Source organism: Opisthorchis viverrini (genome assembly GCF_000715545.1).
Source record: "Opisthorchis viverrini unplaced genomic scaffold opera_v5_30, whole genome shotgun sequence".
NCBI classification, from domain to species: Eukaryota; Metazoa; Platyhelminthes; class Trematoda; order Opisthorchiida; family Opisthorchiidae; genus Opisthorchis; species Opisthorchis viverrini.
The window spans coordinates 287,245-294,618 of NW_008751686.1; positions in this window are offsets into that span (position 1 = coordinate 287,245).

Below are 7,374 nucleotides of genomic sequence, written 5' to 3' on the forward strand. Positions count from 1 at the left end.
GAACAAATCTTGGCAAACAGGTTTTTTACCGTTGACCCAGCAAACACCCGGCGGGGACATAGTAAGAAAATTTTCAAGCTCAGGGTACACACATTCATTAGACAAAACTTTTTCTTCATTTCGGGTAGTAGCTGCGTGGAATGACCTTCCTCTGACGGTTGTACACGCTCCTTCTCGAACCCAATTTAGAGCACTATTAGACATTTATTTATGCGAATCCTCGCGCTGGCAAGCATACTGCCCCGCGCTGAGAACATAAAGAGCAATGCTACATCCTTTTTTCACTTGTGCCTTTCAGGTGAACGACAGCCACTGACCGACAAGAACAAAACCGACCCGGGAATCTTGGGCAAAAGCCTCGATCCTGTGTATCAATCCGTGAATCACGGAGGTGCTGCGAAGGGGCTACGGAACTAAAGAAGCCATGTCCCGATTGGTCGAAATACGGGTCAGGCATAGTCGAGGATTTTGGTTCCGCGTTTTTCGTCCCGTTTTAATAGTGGAAACCTGTAGGCATACTAAGGATACAGCTGTATGGATAATGGTGGTCTTTATTGAAAGTTGTTGGTCTCGGCAGAACAACTTCAAACAGTTCTCAACAGAAACAAGTGCATTTCGAGGAGGTCAAACTCTGCTTATTCGGACTGGTGCACATTGTGTCATGGACACAAAAACGCGTATATCCATCTGCTTCTGCGAATGATACCACCAGCTTAGTTGATAAACGAAATTCCGGCGATGAATCTGGGTGAACATACGAATTTCTGTCCAATAACTATGATGGTCCATCGATTGTATGCCATTTCTTGCAACGTCTCTAGCCAAACACAAGCGGGGTCTCAGGGACCCCATCCTGAAAGGCGTACAATGCCCAGAGGCCTCTTGATCTCTTTCACACCTTTTTGCTAAGTCATGCGCTGTCCACCCCGCGGTTTGCGTCATTCTGAGGGAGTCACGAAGAACAAAACTTGTCTCGGTGGACGGTGTTTCGGCATGCGAAAAACATGACTAGGCCATCGTATTCATCATCATCATCATCATTGTCAGCTGTAAGAACCGCGTACTCGTCGTACACTGGTTGTAGCTGCCACAGTTTCGTTCACCGATGGTTGGGGGGGGGGGGGAGGTAGCTGCGCATTGCATGCGGGAGCTGATAAATTAGTGAGTGAATACAACACTCAGTGGACTATTAAGTGGGGGATGGGAAGGGAGCTGTGGAGTGCAGGTTTGGATGCTTGAGCGCCATTGAGGGTGTGACTGGGCCATGTGTGACAGTGGCTCCAACCATTGATATGGTCCGTCTCGCGGTCCCCATCCAGGAAGACGGCAGTGATCAGCGCGGCTGAGTTTTCTGGTAATGGCTTTTATACTTCGCTGCCAAGTCATTGTTTGACCGCCTCTGGCTCTCTTCCACTCTTCATGTGGTTGTGCGAAAAGACCCTTTCGAGGAATTCGGTCGACTGGCATACGCAGCGCGTGGCCAAACCAGCGCAACCGATGCAGTGTGATCAGTTCATCCATCGTGGTCAAGTTATTTCAATATACTTCAACATCACTTACTTGCACCGATTTCATCAGACACAGTTCTGTCAGAGCTAATGCAACCACCTACGTATGTAAAGTTTTCCACAACCTCCAGCGATTCTCCTTGAATTGTAAGGGATGTGTTCGCAAATGGCACGTTCTGAAGCATGACTTTGCACTTTGAAGGTGCAAGGCGCATGCCAAAAATGGTATGGTGGTGATCAATTTATTCAACAAGGTTTGTGCTTTGCTTTGGTCTTCAACTATAGGGGCCTCTATTGCTCCCTTTTAGGGGCAGCCTCAAGCCGAGTACCAGTATTGTAGGTGTGAACCACAACACTCGATAACAACAAGCAACCATTACTAAAGGTACATAAGTTAATTTTTCTTTAATTTCGTCGTGGTTGAGCTAATGAGGCGGATTCTAGAGCATATCCGAACCTCGGTGTTCAGATCTCTTTTAAACAGAACCTCGTTGAATTGGAATGTACATCCTTAAAATGGAGGAAGTGCGAGCTTTACTAGAAATCTGATCAGGGTTTCCCAAACCTTTGGTGCATCCTTTGCATTCACAAAGCACGGAGTAATGCTGAAGGCGTACAGTCTTTGCACATGCTTTTGAGGATTTAGAGAGAGACAGGTTGTGAAACACTGAACTTACCTAAAAATTTGCGTTACCTTTGGCGGTAGTTTAATAGGCGAAGTCAGTGGACGAAAATCACTTGAGGCAACAGAAACGTGTTACCGAGTTTCAAAGGGCCTGTGTACAGAAGGACAGTGCGCTCTGTATTGCTTCACGACTCCGGAACACGACTGCTTCCAGCGGAGGATCTTGGATTTATTCAGGTCTTTGAACACGGATGTCTCAACTGTATCCAGAGGCTGTTGGTATCAGGGATTTCGTAATGAATTGATCGGGTAGTGGGTGTCCGGTGAAACACCAGGTACTCCGCTTGAGCAGTTCGTTCAACATTGCAAGCTAAGCTGACAGCTTTGTTCATTCAGTGCTGGGTTACCGAATTATCGCTGCTGTGTTTGGTGACATGAGCATCTCTAAGCGACGGCGAAAGTGTGACGAGTTTACCACAACCAATTCCTAGTATCTGGCTGCTTTTTTGATGCCACTCAGTGGCAGTGCTCATTACCGACAACAACAACAGATGAGTCACATGAACTTCATCCTAGAGAGCGAGCAGTACTAACAGAACTTAAACTTTCTTAACATCATTCTCTTCTCCCATGCTAAACTCTACAACGTTTAGGCGTCCTTTACTCAAAATAGGCGCACAAAATGGAGCTCTTCTTGGCAGGTGGTTACCTGGTATGTATACCACATAGCTCAACCACCTTAGCTTACACACCTGGATATATTCTTTTAGGGGACTAACATCTGATTTACCAAAAACCCGTTTCTTGATTGCATTGCGAACTAGCCGATTCCAAATATACTTCTGAGACTTGGAGGTCAAAGAACAGTTCTGTCAGAGCTAATGCAACCACCTACGTATGTAAAGTTTTCCACAACCTCCAGCGATTCTCCTTGAATTGTAAGGGATGTGTTCGCAAATGGCACGTTCTGAAGCATGACTTTGCACTTTGAAGGTGCAAGGCGCATGCCAAAAATGGTATGGTGGTGATCAATTTATTCAACAAGGTTTGTGCTTTGCTTTGGTCTTCAACTATAGGGGCCTCTATTGCTCCCTTTTAGGGGCAGCCTCAAGCCGAGTACCAGTATTGTAGGTGTGAACCACAACATTCGATAACAACAAGCAACCATTACTAAAGGTACATAAGTTAATTTTTCTTTAATTTCGTCGTGGTTGAGCTAATGAGGCGGATTCTAGAGCATATCCGAACCTCGGTGTTCAGATCTCTTTTAAACAGAACCTCGTTGAATTGGAATGTACATCCTTAAAATGGAGGAAGTGCGAGCTTTACTAGAAATCTGATCAGGGTTTCCCAAACCTTTGGTGCATCCTTTGCATTCACAAACCACGGAGTAATGCTGAAGGCGTACAGTCTTTGCACATGCTTTTGAGGATTTAGAGAGAGACAGGTTGTGAAACACTGAACTTACCTAAAAATTTGCGTTACCTTTGGCGGTAGTTTAATAGGCGAAGTCAGTGGACGAAAATCACTTGAGGCAACAGAAACGTGTTACCGAGTTTCAAAGGGCCTGTGTACAGAAGGACAGTGCGCTCTGTATTGCTTCACGACTCCGGAACACGACTGCTTCCAGCGGAGGATCTTGGATTTATTCAGGTCTTTGAACACGGATGTCTCAACTGTATCCAGAGGCTGTTGGTATCAGGGATTTCGTAATGAATTGATCGGGTAGTGGGTGTCCGGTGAAACACCAGGTACTCCGCTTGAGCAGTTCGTTCAACATTGCAAGCTAAGCTGACAGCTTTGTTCATTCAGTGCTGGGTTACCGAATTATCGCTGCTGTGTTTGGTGACATGAGCATCTCTAAGCGACGGCGAAAGTGTGACGAGTTTACCACAACCAATTCCTAGTATCTGGCTGCTTTTTTGATGCCACTCAGTGGCAGTGCTCATTACCGACAACAACAACAGATGAGTCACATGAACTTCATCCTAGAGAGCGAGCAGTACTAACAGAACTTAAACTTTCTTAACATCATTCTCTTCTCCCATGCTAAACTCTACAACGTTTAGGCGTCCTTTACTCAAAATAGGCGCACAAAATGGAGCTCTTCTTGGCAGGTGGTTACCTGGTATGTATACCACATAGCTCAACCACCTTAGCTTACACACCTGGATATATTCTTTTAGGGGACTAACATCTGATTTACCAAAAACCCGTTTCTTGATTGCATTGCGAACTAGCCGATTCCAAATATACTTCTGAGACTTGGAGGTCAAAGACCTGAAGATGTCCCAGGTCCTCCACACGAAGTGGTCAAGTCTCGCAACCGTGCAACAAATACGCGTTCTGTGAGACTCAGTGAAATGCCTTTTTGCCTCCACAAGCGGAGCAAATTGACAAACGCAATCCTGCCCTTCGAGATCCGTGTGTTGACTTCGTCTGTCACACTACCGTCAGGGCTAATGCAACGTCCAATATACCTATAGTATCACTTGAATTTTCAGAGGCATGTTCAAAGATTCGACTTTCTGCAGCACGAATTTGCACTTTGTGGGCGCCAAGCACATACCGAAGGACTGGATGACCTCGGTCAGGTTTTTTTCACCGATGCTTGCGCTTCCTGCTCCTTTTCAAAAAAGAAAACAATGTTGTCTGCATAATCTAGATAAAAAAGGTTTTCACTCGGAGAGATCTGAACACCGGGGTTTTGAAAACCTTCCAGGGTTCACTTTATTACCTCATTAAGACCGCTCTTTGTGGGAAGGCTTTTGGAGATTTCCTCATACGCACACACGCCAGCATGTATGTCAATACAAACAGTGCATAATATTTACGAACTTCCGGGGCACACCCCATTGAGTAAGCGTGTTGGAAAAGAACTAACCGGCCGACAGAATTGGACGCACTCTTGAAAACAAGGGACACTAAGACACTTATAGGTACGTCATTGCTCTAGTACTTGAGGGAGTGTAAAAATGTGGTACACACAGCTCCTCTTCGATCAGAATCATGTTTGCTGCTCTTTGATTTTTTTCCGCATGGCTTCGTACGACGATGTAAGATGAGCCCCGTCGAGTTTGATTACAACGGGGTCAAGTTAATAAAGGCAGCACTATCGACTTGCTTCACTTGGTTGATACGTGTTTCGCCCAGATAGAGGCAAATAGGTTAGGCATCTCCATCTTTGAACAGAGCTGGTGGGATTTCGTCGGGACCAGCAACTCGATGACGCTCGAAGGACCAGAAACATTCGCCTATTTCTGCAGCCATCGGAGATTCCAAGTTCACTGTCGAGGATTGTGGTGCTGGTTGGAAATCCGGCTGAACAATTGCTGGCCGGTTGCATCGGTCTCAAAATCTTACAGTGCGTATCTGGTCGTCCTGACGCAATAGCTCGTGATATGTGCGGTATGGGAGGTGCACTCAGCCCGCAGGCTGAACGCGCCTAACTGGACTGGATCTCAGTAAACAGTCGCCTTCGCGCCGTGTAATGGATGCAGCAGGCTGTGTTTGTTTTTCGTATCAGCATACGCCCCAACAGGCTGCAGTTCTGAGACAGAAGGACGGGTTCTATCAGGGTCTGTCACGACTGCTTTGTGTATCAAGCTACAGTGGGGGCTATTCTGTTGTACGGCTGAGACGTGGCCTGTTATAGCAGTGGAACTACGATGTCTTCAGGCGGTCGACAATCGCCTCAGAGCCATAGTTCGTGTGGTTGGTGTCGGCGTATCCATAACGAGGCAGTTAGCGAGTTTTCGGTTGTGCAGTGGTAACTTCCATTGAAGAATGTGTCCAGCACCAGAAGCTGCGTTGGTAGGGACGTGTTGCGAGTGCCTAACCATCGTTTTCCGAAAAGAGTGCCGTTTTCCATGCCCAACCCAGAGGCGGAATCAGAGAGGTAGCCAATCCTTGACCTGACAGGGATATGAAAGAGATTCCGAATCGGGTTCTATGGCCGATGCCACAAAATAGGTGGTTTGATTGGCCACTTACATTAGTTGCCAATAGGCTCACACGTTTCCTTCGTTTTTGAATTAGCAGTGATGGTTATATTTATGAGGGCCGCCAATACCATTGAGTAGTTCGAGAGTCCTATGATGGTACGTTATAAGGCTAACGGGTAGCAGGTCGTTGTCGGGCGTAAAAACCTCCAGATTTTGGTTGAGCATGACCAGCTGCGGACATTTAGGGATCTCGAACGGACGCCATAGGATGTGCCTCGGAAGCGTACCTACTAGCATCCTGGTTCATTGTACCAGCGCGAAACTGCCTGGATTATTGGTGGTATCTTTTGCGGCCGAAATGAACTGTTGGTCGCGTCGTTTAAGAGTTTCCGGCCTTACTAGGGTATGGTTATCGCGGAAACTCATACTACACTTGGTCTCAGTACGTGACACGACTTGCCGGTGTATGTGGGCGCCAAAAGAGCTGATAAGCGTTTCAAAAGGAAACAAGACGTTTTCCACGTCTTCAGTGGTATTACGAATACGAAGTAGTGTTTTAGAGCAATTGAGTAGTACATAATGCAGATGCCGCTTCTAACTGGCGGAACCGCGACTTCAGATTACTGCCACAGAACGGCGGGATGGGATAGAAAGGGCATTTGCTTCGCTGGGTTTGAGGGGCTTTTTCGTTTGAGAGTCCGATCTGGCACATTTGGATATGATGGGGAGAAAATCGGCAATTGAAAGCCTCTCAGGACAGAAAATTAGGTTTCTTCGATGGGTATTCGGCGTTCTATACTCGACTACTGCTCATTATAGAACATACGATGATCCGGAACATGCTGTCATCCGATGTAGATTTTCACTGAATTTCCCGGACACATTTAACAACCATCCGCCGTTTACTAGTCGAGAAGCTTTCCGAGTCACATATAAAGCAAACGTACCAAAGCCAGCCTTCTGATGTCTTGAGAGAAGAGATTGATTTTCACTGGGAAGAGGTAACAAGCACCATAAGCGACACTGGAGCTCAGAACGTTCACTGTCGCTGCTTGATACAAAGCGTCTGTATACCTTCGAAACCACAGCATAATCCGGCTAACAGTCTATTCAACGTCGACTTAAACAGAGTTTGTGTCTAGGTTTGGGCATCCTGGCAGCATATCAGCCCTCTTGCTTCCTTCGGGTGGTATGACAGCTAGGCACCGAAAGGGTGTTGCAGCTGAACGATATATATATATATATATATATATATATACAATGACATCGAGTTACTCAGAATGTGAAACGGTGCGTA